Here is an 18,345-nt window from a genome sequence, read left to right on the forward strand (position 1 = left end):
TATATACATATATGAATATATATGAATGTTGCCTCAGAATATTTTATTATACTGTTCTCATCTTTTTATGATGATGTGAAAGGACACAATGCCTATATGATGAAATAAAGTGAATGATATATGTATGGTGGAATAGCATTAAGCCACAAATTTAGGTTATTTAAATATAAGCATTGGAATAATTACAGAAGTCAAACTGATAAAAAAAAAAGACTGCAAACTAAAGGCAGATAATAGAGACAATCTGAATACTCTGGGCAAAAGGATGATTTACATCCTTGGTAAGATGGAGCAGAAGAGATCAAGATTTCATTTCACTACACAGAATGGTATACAACTTCAAATTTAGAAACTTATTATTTATGGAATTTTCTATGGAATATTTTCTGACCATATTGGCAAAAGTAACTGAAACTGTAGGAGATTAACCATGAATGTGGGGCATTATATGAGAACTATATTTGTGTAGATATCTATGTTTCCACAAAGGCTTATGTGTTATTTGTTAAATTAGTTGAATTCTAGCATATCTCTTTTATGGAGTGCTTTATTATTTTCACAACTCTTTCGCTGTGATTATCTGATGGAATTGTGTCATAAAGTACCTTTTCATTTTTCTTTTTCTGTTCACAGGTGAAGAATAATACCACTGTTTGTTTCTTTAGGTTCTGTGTCTCCCTTAGCTTTCCAAATGTGACTGGATACTTAAGATCTCAAAAGGAAGTAGTGTTTGGATCCGAAAAGTCTACTTTAAATACCAACTGGTCACATGAAGTTGAGCATGTGACCTCACTATGAAGTTGTATGTATTTTGGACTTTTGTAACGATAACCTTTGATAACATAATTCACGAATTTTAAGTTGTCTTCTTGTGGTTTATTATCTTACAATATAAATACTAAATTTCCATATCTAGAAAATATATCCTGACTAAAAAGAACAAGCTTGCAAGGAGGGCATAAACAGACTTGCATTCTACAAGGATTTTCAAGCAGTTATATAGCAGCATCATTTTAAAAGAAAACTCTCTGCTGAAAAGATTTTGGTAAATTTAAGAATAGAAAGGTTCTGGAGATTTAGCTCAGTGGTTCCACTGCCTGACTCACAAGCACAAGGCCCAAGTTCTATCCCTGGTACCAAAAGAAAAAAAGAATAGAAAGAGACTATCTGGTCTCAAAGAATATGGGATAAGAACAGGGAAATATTTGAAGTCATATGGAGAAAAGTAAATAGTAATAGAACAGAATGTATCACTTTAAACCAAATATATCAGAAAAAAAGGAAAAGAGAAAAGAAAGAAAATGATTGAGTGTTTTTTTTAAATGTAAGTAACCCAAAAGGGAGAATTCTCACAAAAGTGTAACTCGTATGGGTGTAGACTTCAGCTATTTTTTATTCAATGTGTCTTTTTCCAGTAAATAAGATTAATTCTCTAAGTCTGTAAAGTACTTTCTTGTGCCTTTGGCTATTTTCCTAATTCAGAATTACTTTAAGTGAATATACTGAGGTTTTAGAACAGTTTTTTAAGGTAAAAGTTCAACCCTACTCTCTCTAGGGAACACAGTAAGGGTAGATCACTTGGTAATTCGAGATGAAAAAAAAAAGTATTTTCTTACTAATATTTTAGATTTGATTCCCTTATGCGATTTAACAATGTATCAGGATAAACAAATGCAGTACAGCATTAATGTCAAAAAGGCACTTTCCAAGTGCCTAAGAGCCATGACCACAAAGAAATTTAAAAGAGCACAGAAAACTTTTCAAGAGTAAAAGAGGACTGCTTTCCTTCTGATTATTGTATTTTAAAATATAGAGGAAAATGAGTAAAAGTCATTGTTTTCTAAAATATGAAATGAATATATTACCTACTTGGCTGCCCAGTATAAGTCTAAGAATCAAATTAATCTTTCTCATGAAGATTAAAAAATAACATAATGCCATTGCTATTTAATTCTGAAGTCTCTGAATTAGGACATTGACTTGCATTTTTAAATGCCTTTAATGATACCTAATTTAACGTTTAGAATCGACTTAATCAATCTTATTTAAAGACAACAATAACAAAGTTTCTTCTAATGTAGTCATCAATGTTCAAATTTCAGAGTGCACTGTGTCCTTTCCATACTATAATTATTTCACCAGAGGATGCAAGCCTACAACTGTGTTATATTGCAAAAAGATAACGAATAGCAATATAACTATTGGGGAAATGTAGAAGTTGAGCAATTGCCCTTAGGGTAAAATGTAAGTGGAGAAACTGCATGATTTATTACCATGCATGTGGTATTAGTAAGTATGTGCTTATAACAAATTAAACTTACGTTTCTGCTAAAAAGTAAACCAGCAAATGATAGTATCTGGAGAACAAGTCTCTAAGAAAAACTACTGATGGTTTTGTGGTTTCTAAATTAGCTTTTCAAATTTTAATGATGGTGTCACAGAAGGAATATCATACTTCCTAGCTTTAGAAATTCGGTGCACCTTTAGAAATCCATGAGATTTCTAAGAAGTTTTTTGCTGTCTGCAAAAACATGCTTAAAAATTTTTATTAGGAAAGTATTGTTTAGATTTCTACTTGTAGGTACAGTATATATTGCTGTGTGATACATAGGGCTCATCTACACCCAAATATATTTAAATAAGAATTATTGGATTCATATTAAAATTTGTTTGATGATTTTATTGTGAAATACTCCCAACATAGTTTGAAGTTATTTGTCTTTTCAGTTTAAAATATCACATCTTTGAAAAAAAGTGTTTTCTACCTTTTAAATCAAACCTTGCATTGCATTACAGGAAAAACAAATCTTACAACAGGAAAAGTAAGGTTGAGTAGCAAATAAATTAGATTCAGACTTGAGACAACAGAAATGACTGTAATCAGAAGATATGTTTTATTATTACAGATGTAGATAATGGTGAGAAAAGTGTGGGAGAATGCCTAAGGCTTATTTGAAGATAAATGTAACAATGCATCACCTACAAGGCTTAGTTTCATGTATGTGTCATTCTGGGTATTCATGGTTTAACAATGAAGAGCAAATTTTATCAGCTGCAAGGAAAAGAAAGAATTTTTTCAGTGTTTTCAGTATGTAATGTCTTTAAGGCCAGACTATACGTATGAAAAAAATCAAGTTAAACACCATATTCTTCCTGTCATCTAGTTGCTAACAGTCTCTTGCTGGGTGTGGTGGTGCACACCTGTAATCCCAGCACTTGGGAGGCTGAGACAGGAGGATCGCTGTGAGTCCGAGACCAGCCTGGGCTACATAGTGAGTTCCAGGTCAGCCTTACCCACATAGTGAGACCCTGTCTCAAAAAAAAAAAAAAAAAAAAAAGGAAAAAGTTGAGGTTTATTTAATATCGAATGATTGAATGATTTGTGGAAGATTTTTAAACTCAAGACACAAATAAAAATGTTTATTTGTTGTTTGGGCTTTGAGAAATCAGATCTGTGAAGCACATCATGGAAAAGAAGTATTGTGTTTTAAACAAAAATAGATTAGAATAAATTAAGGAATAGAAGAAAGGATAAAATAAAGATCATTGAACACTTTTGACTCTACATCAAGATATTTAAATAACAACAACAAAGAAAGGATTTGAGCCCATGCCTTAATTTTAAAAAGTTTCTTTAATTTTATGGACCATATATTGCTTATATAATAAACTTAAAAGTTATGTTTGATAATTTACAGTTCATCTTCAACTGTATGGATTTCATTTGTTCAAAGTGCCATATAGAAGTAATCATGAGCAGCTAGTATATTTTAGTAATTAAATGAAATTGCTATATTTCATATGAGTAAGGAATTTTAAATAAGGCACTGGGGAATACATAGACTATTAAAATGTTACTTAAACTTTATTGTTTAAATGGTTAAATCATAGAATGAAGATAATTAACACAGAATATTCTCTAGAATTAAGACAGCCAGGCAAAACTCAGGATTTTTATTACTAACTCTGGTAACAATAACTTGAACTTTCGTTGACTTCACTCATTGAGCTATATGAATAGAACATTCTTGAAAACATTGTTATATTGACTGGAATCAAATTCAGTTGGATACAGCTTGAAGATGTGTTCAGAAATGTATGTTCTCTCTGTCTGTAGAAGACAGATCAGTTCACTGACCAGTAAGCTGGGGATTTGACTGACTTTCCTGACTTTCTTTTGTGGCTCACCAAACATTAGGGCCCAATAAGTATTATGGGGGAGGGGAACAGAGGAACGAGACATCGAAAGCAGCATATGATTGGTTCATCATGAGGGAATTATAACTCCCTCGATGAGAGAGAAATATTTTTTTATTTCTTATTTGTAGCCATACTGTCCCTCCATTGCTACTACTACGGATGTCATCATTAGATTTCTTGGGGTCAGGCAAACAATAGAAAGAAAAAATGTTTAAAAGAAGGCTAAAAAGGTAAGGAGAGAAGGAAAAAGATAAAGAGAGATAAGAAGAGAGAAGGAGCAGGAGGGAAGAAGAGATGACAGAAGGAAGGAAAGAAGAAAGGAAGGGAAGGAGGGAGGAAGAAAACAAAAATGGATAATATTTGCACTGTTTTGAGTGTTAGGATTGCCTTTTTCTTCTCCTCAAGACAGAATTACGAGCTTTCTCCTGAAGATCTCTTTGTCCATATCTGGTGCCTTTCTGGGGTTATGTTTCACTGAGATGAGTTTGGAGGATAGCAGATGAAAAATAAAACAGTAGTTCAGGGCCATCTTATTGATATATGAATCCTTTCGTCCACATTAGCAAATTTTGTGTTGCTATAAAAGAACACAATGACAACGTATAGGAGTCAAAAATGTGATACATCAGATATGTAGAAACAAGGACAAGAAAACCACATGATCATCTCAATGGATGCAGAAAAAGCCTCAGACAAAATACAACTTCCATTCATGATAAAAACAAAAACCTGAAGAAAACAATTATGGGAGGACCTTGTCTCAATTGATAAAAGTCATTCATGACAAATCTACTTCCAACATTATATTAAGTGGGAAATAGCTATAAACATTCTCTCTAAAATAAAGAACAAGACAAGCATGTTCACTATTATCTTTCAGTGGATTAGTCAAAATACTAGCCAGAGCAATCAGGCAAGAGAAAAAAATAAAAGGGATACTTAAATAAAAGGAAAAAAGAGAAATTTTCATTATTTGCTGACTACATTATCCTGTACATAGAGGAATCAAAAATTCTATCAGAAGACTACTAGAATTAACAACAAAATTCAGTAACGTAGCAGGACACAAAATCAGCACATGAATCAATAGCATTCTTATACACTGATAATGAAGTCTCTGAATAAAATTAGAGGAATAATACCATTCATAATAGCATTAAGAAAAATTAAATACCTAGGAATTAACCCAACCGTGGAGATGAAAGAACTACATGATAAAAACTACAGTAAACTGAAAAGGAGATGGAGAGGACATCAGAAAATGAAAATATAGTCTGGATAGGCATGCTCAAAATTGCCATGTTTACAGAAGTCATGTATACATTTAATGTAATCCTATCAAAATGTCACCAGAGTTTTTCACAGAACTAGAGAAAACTATCCTAAAATTCATATGGCACGTAAAGAGACTCAGAATAGCAAAAGCAATCCCTGGTAACAGAAGCAAAGAAAGAGGAATAACAATCTTGGGTTGCGAGTTATATTACAAAGATACAGTGATTGAAAAAAAAAAAATCTGTGATTGGCCAAAGAAAAGAAAGAAAGAAAAATAACAGACATCTATCGAATAAAATTGAAGATGCAGAAACAATTTCAGTGATAGTTACCTTACTAGTCTTTGACAAAGGGTCCAAAAACATACACTGGAGTAAACAGCTCTTAGCAAATATTACTGGGAAAACTGGTTATTCACATGCAGAAGATTGAATCTGGATGCATATCTTTCATGAGGCATTGAACTAAAATTAAAATGGACCAAAGATCTAAATGTTAAAACAGAAACACTGAGTCTTCCAGAAGATAAAACAGGTCAACCTCTTGAAGACATAGACATAGGCAAGGACTTTCTGAAAAGAATCTCTGTTGCACCACAAATAACAGCAATAATTAAAAATGGAATCATAACAAATGATAAAGCTTTTGCCCAGGAAATGAAACAGCCAACAGAGTGAAAAGACAATGTAGAGAATGGGAAAACTATTTTTGCCAGCCTCATAATGGATACAGAACTAATATCTAGAATAAATATGTAACAAATTTATCTCCCCCCAAAATAAAAGATGTAATAAAAATATGGGCAACTGAAATAAATAGACACATCTCAGAAGTACAAGTGGCCAAAGAATAAATTAAAAAGTGGTCTCCATTTCTGGCCATTGGACTAGTGCAAATTAAAACAACACTGGCATTCAATCTTACTCCAGAAAGAATGATTTTGATCAAAAATTCAAATAATAACAGCTCTTATGAGGCTGCATGAAAAAAGGAGCTCTTCTACACAGGTGGTGGGAATTCAAGCTGGTACAACTACTATGAAAGTATGGAGATTTTTCATAAAACTAAAAAGAGATATTTCATTTGACCCAGTTCTTCCTCTTCTATGTATTATCCCAGAAACAATAAAGACATCATATTATGGTCATAGATTCATACCCATGTTTATATCAGCAAAAGTCACAATAGCTAAATCTTGGAAGTAATATAAATATCCATTAATAGATGAGTGGATAAAGAAAATGTATTTATATACAATGGAGTACTACTTTTCCATAAATAAGAATAAATTTGAGGCATTTGTTGGAAAATCGGTGCACCTTGAAACCATAATATCAAATGAGACCATAATATTAAATGAAGTTAATCAGACATACAAGCTTAAATATCAGCTGGTTTCTCTCATATGAGAAACTCAAAATACAAATAAATTAAAGAGCAAAATAAAGGATAGTAGATAATAGGAAGATAGATCTTTTGAAAAGGGAAGGGGACCAATAGTTTGCCCATCAGTTGGAGACTGGATAAAGAAGATGTGGTTTTTCTATAAAATGGAATACTATTCAGCCATAAAGAATGAGAAATTAGATTCATTCATAGGAAAATGTATACATATTGAGGATATACTCCTAAGTGAAATACGTAAGTCACACATGTGTAAATACCAAATAGTTTCTCTGGTGTGAAAATCTATAATAGTACATAAGACCCTAATGAGATAATTGACAATGTAAAATAGGAAAAAAAGGGCTAAAGGTGTAGGGAAAGTGGGAAGGGTAGGGGAAAAGTAAGAAGAGAAAGAAAAAAATATAAGAAAATGAAAAAAATGGAAAAAATTGTTTGTAAAAGGGGAGGGGGGAGGGGCTGAAGGGAGGGCAGGGGCAAGGGGAAAAAATGAGAACCAAGACCTGTCATGTAAAGGTACAAGATCCCAATAATGAATGTAACTGTACTGTATACGTAAAATGTACCATTAAACTCAATGAGAGGGGGAAAAAAAGGAGGATAGGGGAAAGAAAGTAGAAAAAGGCAATGAAAAAAACCTTAAGATGTGTTATGTCAAAGTCCCAACTTTCCATGTTAAATGAAATTATTATATACTACCAACATGCACTAAAAATTTGGAAATTGAAGAAATAAAAATAAGTATGAGATGCTAGTAAGTTAGAAAGAAAATAGGCTTTGTAGTTCATAATTTCAAATGCCAAAAGTCTAAGTTTGGAGAGCTCACTTTCTTGGCTTCTGGTGAGGGCTCCATTGGTTACATCAAAATATAGTTTAGGAATGACAGAGAGCTGGCTGCATGCAGAAGAGACCAAGAACATGTAGTGGTCTCACTTTATTATAAGCTACTCCTGCAAGAATTAGCTCACTCTGTGCAACCAACATTAATCCTGTCTGAGTGCCATAATCTCATGATCTAATTAACTTGAGTTAGGCCTCATCTTTTAAAGGTCCCATCAATCTTCAACACCGTCACAGTGGAGCACATGTTTCCTGCACATGAAATTTTGAGGTCACACCTAAAAACACATCCAAACAATAGCACACCCCCCAATCTATCTAGTACTAGTTCCTTTTTGGAATCATAAAACAGCTGTTTAAAGCAATGTACAAGTTTTCCATTTACATTCTGTGTGATCTGATAGACTGTGCTAACACAATGTTATCTGAAATAAGAACTGTCATGGATGCTTTTTCAGGGCAATAATATAACTGAATAAGCTTTAAAAGTTTACTGAAGTCAGCAGAATTTTTTTAATGAATGTTAGTTTCTAAGTCATATGGCCTTAATTCAAATGCTAACACAGACTTACTAGCTGTAGCCCATCTTTTTAAAGAGAATAATGATAATAAATAATATCTTCCTTCCAATAAGTTCCTTAATTAACATAAGAACGTGCTTCTAACAGCAGCTGACACACATGGAGCACCACATTAGTTTTGCTGTCATAGTTTTAAATAAGAATAAACTTTCATTTATTTATTTATTTTTGGGTACCAGGGATCAAACTCGGGACCTTGTGCTTGTGAAGCAGGTGGTGGAACCACTGAGCTAAATTCCCAGCCCAAGAGTAAACTTTATTAATATCGCGATTACACAATCCAAAAAGTACCTTCTATGAAACTCTAGAAATGGTGTGTTTGTGTGTTGAGGGGAAGCAATTGAAAGTCCTGGACTTTGCAGTGTATATGCCCGGAGTGCTATGAGTTAACATTTTCTGTGATTAGCCTATTGTAAAAATCTTCAAAGTATGTTTCCTAATGCAAATCATGGTCCTATTTCTAAAGTGGATGTAAAATAAATTTGCATGATGAAACTCTAGTAGATCTGATTTTCACTAAATGTTTTAAGTCTAACATTTATCTGTAATCACTTCATATAAGACTTTTTAGGTATGCAGATTATCACTTTCTAGTTTAGATCACTAACTTCTCAGTTTTTTCCACTGTATTCTTCAGTACAATATCTAAGGATTTTCTGTAAAGATGCAGTGCAAATGACCTGATCTTACCACTGTAGCAATTAGATCACATAATCAGAAAGCTAAGTTCATAGCACTTTGAGAAGATTACCCATTGTTGATGTATATATTCAAAGAAAGTTGAACACTGAGCAAAAGGGCATATACTGATAGTCACGTATCAGGCAGGATTCAAAGAAAAAGTTAAAACCAAGCTTCCTAAGGTCAAAGATGACAATCATAAAGTCATTGCTAAAATGTAGGTAAGAGCAGACCATCTCTCACTCCTCTTGGACACTAAGAATATGTGTGAGAGGGTCGGGGATGTAGCTCAGTGGTGCCATGCCTGCCTGGCAAATGCAATGTCCTGAGTTCAATTCCCAATACCAGAAAGAGAAAAAAGAATATGTGTAAGAGACTGCGTGAAGACTGTGACTTAGAGAATTATGACAAGGATGTTTCCCAATAATATCCAGAAATTTCATGCCAAAAATCAAAGTGAAACACATTTTGTGCATGCTGCCTAGATAAAACCAGTATTTAACATAATTGTATTTGAAAGATGATACTGTGTTCAACTGAGAGCAAACTTTATAGTAGTCTTAGCCAAGTTTAAGGACTTTGATTAAAAGTCAAAATTGTGTAGGTACATGCAAATACATATGCTAACGTGTGTATATATTTACAGCTGTGTCTGTATGTGCATATGAAAGCATATTTCTATATATACTTATACAATATATACACACATATAGGAAAACATTCTCAGCTACATCAGCCTTGTTTGTTTTGAAATGCTTTGTTTTTAGTAAATTAGATCAAAATTTTTATATTTATCTACTGTTTTAAAACTAAAGGAACCTCAATGTACAAAGAAATAGTGTAATAAGATATGATGATATATGTTTGTAATTCAAGTGTAAGTCACAGAACTCTGGGAGCTGAAGCAAGAGAATTGCAAGTTCAACCACCACCTTGACAATTTAGCGTCTTAACCACAACTTATCTCAAAGTTTAAACAAATGAAAAGGATCATAGTTGTAAATCTGTGTGATTTATACACTGTTTATGATCTCCAGTGTCATTACAATAAATACATAAATGAATGAATGATTGAATAAATAAATGAATAAATAAATATTGGTATACCAGACAATAGTTGAAGAAGGAATTTTTAAAGAAAAATTCCATCATGCTTATATGTTTCCAATAGCATCTTGCCAGGAGTTGCTGCCCACAAATATTCTCAAATGGGGTTATGAGTGGTTGACAATTATTGAAATTTATCATATATTGATAAATGCATCACCTTGAGATTTTGATTTACAATAAAAACACATAAAACTTTTGGATACACATGTTCACAAACAAGATCAGGACTGGCTTAAGTAGACAGGAAATTTTCATCTTACGCAGTACAATATTTGAGCCAGAGCTGGTTTTTTGCAAGGCCAGACGGAATCGGAGCTCTGTGATACCATCAATACAAGATTATTTTTATTCTCAGATTTTTTCTGAAAGTCCCTGGCTCTATGTGGGAGTAGCACTTACCACAAGAAGATTATGTATCATTGACATTCTTTAGGACTGCTTGTGAATTGGGATGATGGGAAGTATTCTTTGCTAGGGTTTTATATTGCTTTGCAAGTCTCTATATGCAATGAACACTCTATGCCAGGACCTAGAGTGGACAAGAAAGGCCTTCACTCTTCCTGCAGGGGTGGGAGGCAAATGATGGCAGTGATCCTATCTCCTGTATTCTTTCTGGAAGAAAGAGACCAGTTCTTTCCCAGACTTCTCAATAAACTTTCCATTGTATATTAATCTCTCAGATTTGGAATTCGTATACCTCTAAACCAATACCTACAGCCAGAACACTGTTCACCCAATGATTTAAGCCAATTAGTATATACCCTAACTATACCGTAACATCAGAGCTAAGAGTAGGCAAAGAATGACTTCCCAAAGGAAATTTATTGTCTTTTACCAAAACACGTCTGGATGGATGCCTGACAAGGTACATTTTTTATGTTTCTAACAATTATTTGATGTAAAGATGAAAGTGTTGATTATTACATGTAATCTACAGTTTAAAAATACCTAAAGTCAATACCCTATGCACAAAGTGCTTCATAGAATTGTTAAAGCTCTTACTTAGAACCTTTTTCTTAATATGAAATACATTACAGGACTACATGTTTGAAGCATGCTTTTTCAGCAGGAACAGAGACAAAACAATACAGACATTTAAGAACATGTGCCTTTCATTACATTTAACTCTGTAACCAACAAGGGAGATATTTTCAATGAGGCTCATGTTTTAATCTGTATTTCACTGAATACTGAACTTCTGTCTATTGTTTGTCTTTATGGCTTGATGAGCAACCATAAAACTCAATTAAGTTACCCTTTAAGAAATAATGACAGAACTGACCGGACAAGCAAGACCTCTGTTGTTGTCAATGTATTATCCGTTTTCCATATTAGGTTTCTGTAGAAAAGAAATAGAAGAACTGCACTGCAATTTATCATTCAGTTAATTCTAGAAATTGTGCTTTTGATGAACAGGGACTGTATTAGATATTGGTAAACTCTGGCCCATGCACCAAGTCTTCCCAACTACTTATTGTCATCATAAGGTTTTATTGAATTATAGATACACCCATTCATTTATGGATTCTGTGGCTGCTCTTGTCCAACAGTGGTCTGAATGTCTACAATATCTACAAGCATGACTTTCCTGAAAGACATTTCCCAATTGGAAAACAGAAAACTAGCTTGTAGGTGTGCTTTCGATATTAGTTGGCTGAAAGGATGAAGAGATCGATTTAAATAACCTTACATCAATTTCTCCTTGAATGAAATGAAGAAATACTCTGAGATGACAACTTAGGCCCTGTTCAGTTCTAAATATATAAGATACTATACTGCCTAAAAATAAAACCATTTTAGAAAATAGGACAGGCACAATATGATATTATTAAAGTTCATTCAAGGTAATATAAAGGACAGATGTAATCATACAACAAAAAACATTAACTAAGGTTGAACTGGTTCTCATATGGGTGTTGATTATATGGCAACTTTGTGTTAAAAAAGCTCTTCAAAACAATTAATTTTTGAGTAAACCTAGAGTCGCCGCTGAGATTATATAGTATTATTTTTAAATAATAATTTATTTTCTTTCATATTCCCCTATTCTCCCTGAATTCTATATTCTATGATAGAGATTTGTCTAAATTGCAAAACAATATAAGATGAAGCTACAGTTTCATGTTTATAGGGTGAAATTACAAAATTATCTTCCTTCTTAAGATAATGGCTTGTGATTCCTATAGACCTCAATCAGACTTAAAAACTGTTGTTCAGGTCACTAAGATTCTGATAATTCAGTGGAACTACAGAGTAGTACACTGCCCACATTATTTTCATCTGTTCTATTTGTTTTCCTCCAAGGGGCATTAAGAAGTGTGCCCTCAAAACATTTCCAGCATTTCTTCTGAACATTTTGCATACCTTACAGGTAATTTCAAGGAATGTTGACTACAGAAACCAACTAATGCTGAGGGCCATGAATTTGAGTGTTTTGACTTAAGATTTGTCAAATGCCATGTACACATCTGAGATAAACAATAAGGATATACAAATGTGAGTCTGTCTGTGGCACAAAAAAACTTATCAACTAACCAGGCAGGTAGAAACATCTCCATATCAGTCATTTAATGCAAAAATATTACAGGATAACTTTAAAGAAAGATAGGGTAGTGAATTAATGGTCATTATGGAATGCCCAGCTGAACTGAATCACTGTGGTACTGGGAGTGGAAGACCCATCTGAGGATTGTGGTCAATGGCATACAAAGAAAACCAGAGGGGAAGACATTTTGCTGGTTATTTTTCTTGGAGAAGCTTGCTTAGGCTGGTTTTCCTGATGTACATTTGACTGTTCTCATTGTCAGAGGAGTTCAGGTCCTCACTGTCCCTGGGAATGGCTGCCGTTCTCCTCAGGGGAGCTCTGATCTTCATTTTGAGTGCCACTTTCTGACGTGTAGACAGTCACTAGGGTTTAAGTGACTGTGTCCCTACGTGTGTACCACTAGGTGAGTGCACCAACCATTGTTTTTAAGGATGAGACTCCAGATATAGAGGTTAGAAATGTTATGACAAGTTAGTTATTCTCCTGAACTCTGCTTAACTTCATACATAAAAGCATCATGGAGGCTGTAAGAAATGACCATCAGGCCATATTCTTTGTGGAAAAAGTTGAGTCCTCATCTCTACTCAGTCTGTTTCACTACATAAAGAAATTTTACTTATCCAAATGTTAACCTTGCTGCCATTTTGTTGGTGGGTGTAGTAGTGTTGATTCCATGGTGTGCGTAGTACTATGTATCTGCGAGTGTGTTTTTTTCCTGGTGTTATGTGAAATCACAGAGCAATAGATGAGATCAGATCAACCTGCTTTGTACAAATCTCATGGTATGACTGAGAAAATTGAAACTATCCCAAATTATTGCTGCATTAATCTTTGGTTCAATGTTATGTGTATCAACTTTCTCAGTTTATATTATTTCATCAATCTTCCATTAATTCTACGTTAGTAACACTATCTCTGAGTGCTATTTTTCAAAAGAAATTTGTTTTTCTGGGATTTGAAATGAACATTTATTCTTAGGAATGATTTTATTCTAAAGTTATAAAACATTTATACAATAAATCATCAGTAGATTCAAAACTACATCATCTCATTATATTTATGTTCGTGACTATAATGTGACTTTTTTCACTTCACATAGGTCTGTTCTGCTGTCAACCTCAACCTTTCCAAGTGACATTTTCATTAAGAATCTTATCATTTTATAATTATTGCTTTTCAGAACTCCCAGGGAGCAGACAAAAGCTTCGTCTTTGTATTTCCATTGTTATGTTTCTTTGAAGAACAAATTAAATTTCAACCACAGCCAAAACAAACATTTCGATGGCAAAATAAATCTAGAATTACGTGAAAAAAACATGTAGGAAAAGTTTGACTCTGGATATCATAAGTTCAGGTGTATTTAAGATAATTTACTACCATGTTTTCTTTTCTTTGTGTGAGGCAATGGTGCCATATGCTCACTTTGTAGTGGAAAAGGGAGGAAAGAGCTCAGGTCTGAAAAACGTTACTAGAAAAAGAGCTGAGGAAACCAGTGAGTATATCTTTCTATCCTGAGAACAAAGATACAAAGGCAAAGTTTCTTTCCCAGCTTATAGCCTGTCACTCTCTTATATTTCTTCTTACTAATTTCAATATGATCATACAGAGGAGTAATCTATTTAACGACCCACTTGGTATCAGGATCATTTACCTAATCTTTTCCCAAGTATCTTGAACCTATGAAAGAAAAACTGACAATTTCGCTTACTATACAGAGCTGATAGGCCAGATGACTCTAGCTCTTTAAATTTATTAAAGTTGTGAATCAGTTTCCATGTAAAGTGACCCAACGTGCTCATCTGGATCTGTCTCCACAAGTTGTCATACTATAGAATCTTCCCCCTCTTTTTCATCACGTTGTTAACATAAGCTCTGTGTTCTGGCTTCCCTTGTGTTTTCATTTGACTTTTCCATTGTATCGTTATTCTGGCTTATGGATTCTTACCTTTCTTATTGCTGATTATAAACATAATGTAAGGTGATACTAATGATCAATTAGAGAAAAGGAAAAAAAGGCTATTGTGTAAGTGAAAGCATTGCATCTTTACTCTTAAAATAATACAAATTCAGTATCATGAGCATATTTTTTTCTCATGCACTAAAAATTCTCCAAAGGGAGTCAGTAAGTGCATTGCATCCAGCCAAGCATAGTGTCCCAGGGCTGCAGCCTCAGCATTTGGGAAGCTGAGGCATGGGGGATGGCTGCAAGTTTGAGTCCAGCCTGGGCTCCATAGTGAGTTCAAGGCCAGCATGAACTACACAGACTCTGACTCAAAAAAACAACAAAAAATTGCATCACAAAAAATTTTTTAAAAATAACTTGGAAAATGGGCCTCAGTGAGATTTCTCTTTACTTAGCTCTACCAATGTTTAACAGCATTGTTTTTGTTTTTAAATTCTTTGATTTACTAGACATTAGTATTTAATTAGTTTAAAAACTTTTATTGTCTCTTCAAAGCAGTTTTCTTTGTGTGTGCATGTGTGCTTGTGTGTTTCTTTCTTGGCTTTTGCTTTGTTTTGTTCTGTTCTTTAATTACAGCATTGTATCCATTTAGTCCTTTTTTCCTCTCCCAATTTCCTTTTCATGACTTTTCAGACCTGCAATTATTGACATGTTAAATAGATAAATTTTTACATACATGCATACAAGCTAATCTAAAAAACTAAAGTATCAGTACTATCCCTAAAGGGTTATGTTGATAAAATATTCTGGGATTTCCTGTGTCAATATCAGTAAATGATATAATGAAAATGGAATGTGTTGACATTGGGTGCTATAACTAAGGTTTACTGATGCAAGAGTTATTTTAATGTTCAGTATCCCAGGACCTTTTGTGGTCAGTGGAAAAAAAAAAGCCCAGAATAAGAGTTCTCATTGTAAAAATAACAAAATGAAATGATGATTTACTTTTTTATGTTGACAGATTTTTATCTTTATATCAAGATTGTTGGCAGCTCATTTTTCTATTTATAGTTAGAGAATCTAGAGCTAAAAGAAGAAAGAAGAAAATGAGTTTTAGGAGTGTGTGGTAGCAGTTTAAATTGGACTTAATCTTCAGAAATCCTGATATCAAGCCCTGACTTCCTCCACTCTTATTTTTCATTCCCTTGGGCATATATGCCAATGAATTGTAAAACAGTTTAGGGACTAAATGCTAAGTCTTGAGGTCAGGTAGAGTTAAGTTAATATTCCATTTTTCCCATTTTGTAGCATAGTAGCATTCATTAAGTAAATCATACAATATTTCTAACATTAATTTTCTCCTCTGTAAACCAGGAAAATTCATAATATTTTCCTCAAAAAGTCATTATTTACATGTGAAATAATAGAAGTGACCTATAGTGGTTGTTCACTAAATGTTAGCTTTAAGTCAACCATTTTCAGTATATAATAATATTCAATAGTTCAGCTTGCAGAATAATATTAACTTCATGTAAAGAACAATGATTTGAGTGAGGCCAAGAAAATTCATCTATAGAATTTTTTTTTTCCAGTACTGTGGATAACACTCAGGACCTTGCATTGCCAAGCAGGCACAGCGGCACTGAGCAACATCCTCAGCTCCTCATCCATAAAATTTAAATAAATCATGATTATCAGTCAAAGCTTTCCAGAGAAATATGTATTCTCCTTGAAGTTTTTTTTAAAAACATTCCAAATATGAAATACATCTTTATCTCTAATATATTTAAATACCTTTTAAGTGTTTAAAATACGTATTATGTATAAAATAAATATTCTCTCTGTCCCTGTCATATATATGTATGAAAGACACAGTTTTACTTTAAGAAACAGGCTTACATGAGTACAAGGGAGATGCGTGAGTATTTCCACTTTGTTATGGTTTATATCGCCATGTCCCCTCAAAACCTCATATACACATCGGTGGGGCTTTTGGGAGGTGGCTGGCTCATGGGTGAGTGACAGTGGATTCTGGGCATATTGGAAATTGCTCAGAGTGCTAATTGTTTAGCTTGTTTGTGGGGGATAGGATTACTAAAAAAGGGAATCTCCCCCAAGTCTTGTTGGTGGCACCAACAAGGATTGTAGCTTATATGGAATAAAGGGAGAAGGAAGGTTCGCTGCTTCACTGCCGCCTGCTCGCATGCCATGAAATGTTTCTTCTCTTCCACACCCCTCTGCCATGTTTCCCTGCCTTACCCAGCACTGGGCTGAAACCTCTACAAACTGTGAGCCAAATAAACCTTTCCTCCTTAGACTTGTTGGTGTTGGTTATTGTATCTCAGCAACGAGGGATTAACTAAGACGCAATGGTAAATTAAGCATAGGCCAGTATGTCCAGAGTAAATCAAGTCCTAGAGTTAATCTAGCCACGCTTGAGGTTGCTGTGCTTCCTTTCAGAGTTGGAAGTTATTAATATATTCTTAATATAATTGTTGAAGTGTTTTCTTCTACACAAGTCATCAGTCACTTGGGTTTTAGCAGCTAAGAGGGAAGTAACTGTCATAGGCAGACTCTATTCATTGCTCGTGGTGGGTGGTGTGAGATAACATTTAATTTGTCCTGAGGGTCTCTGCAGATGGAATTTATAATTTCCTATGATATCAAATTCAATTTCTTGCTGCCATTATTTAATGTGTGGGTACAATCACATGGAGGAAAAGTCTTCCCAGTGTTTTTAATTCTTGAATAAATGAAACTCATAGTTATCTTTATGTTTCTTGGAGCAAGAGAATTTCTGTCTTAGGAATTCCATGTTGCCATGATGAAAATTGAGGAAGATTAAATCTTATGACATGTGAAGACAGCATTGCAGAATCACAGCCCACTCTGTAAGTACTACATAATATATTTTATTGAAGTGTTCATATACTGCATGCCTTTAAACCTGGCTACGCTCTTAATTATCTATGCTAATTTAAAGTCGTAGTATATTTTTTCACCTTTGAACTTTCCCCCATGTTAAGCTGTCACTGATGGCATATGTAGCCCCAAATTCTGAAAGTTTGCTAGTATCAACATGCAAGGTGTTTAAGTTTTTACAGGAGCAGATCCACCTATGAGTGACAGAGAACAAAAATATTGATTTATACAACTCTAGTCAAGAAGAACTACCTACTTGTCATACCCACTTCTGGTGATGGCCCAAAGTCAGGAAAGACATCCATTGGTAGATGTGTAGACAGTAGAGGAGACCAAAGAATTATAGCGAATATTAAAGAAACTGGAATTATGGCTGTGTCTCATTGCCCCCCGTATCAATGATGCAGGTTAAATTTGCATCTTCTGTACATATGTCTAGCCCAGACCTATGCAGAGTTGAAGGAAGAGAGACCCAGGAAGCCTCACTGCTGTTTCCATGGTGAGATGAGTGAGAACATCAGAAATTACCTGAATGGCAACAGGGACTTTCTTAAAATGACTTACAACATAAAAATGCTCAATCCTCCACTTGTGCCTTACCAACCTCATACAAATTTCTCTTGTCACTGGCTCTGATCAGGCACCTGTGGGAAAATGAATTCTGGGAAATGCACTTCTAGCTAAGTTGACACTCTATAAAGCCACCACACCTGGTTTTAATAAGTTTTGCATGGGAAATGTAAACTGAAAAATGCTTAACAATTCACATTTCTGTATCTTTTCTTATTCTCCAGGCTTCAGAGTTGCTGCTTCAAGGCAGTCTCTTGTGGCTAACCTCAGTGACCCATTCCTTATTTGAGATCTACATTCAGCCTGAGTTTAGC

The sequence above is a fragment of the Fukomys damarensis genome, unplaced genomic scaffold, assembly GCF_012274545.1.
Source record: "Fukomys damarensis isolate Sample0158 unplaced genomic scaffold, DMR_v1.0_HiC HiC_scaffold_29, whole genome shotgun sequence".
NCBI lineage: Eukaryota > Metazoa > Chordata > Mammalia > Rodentia > Bathyergidae > Fukomys > Fukomys damarensis.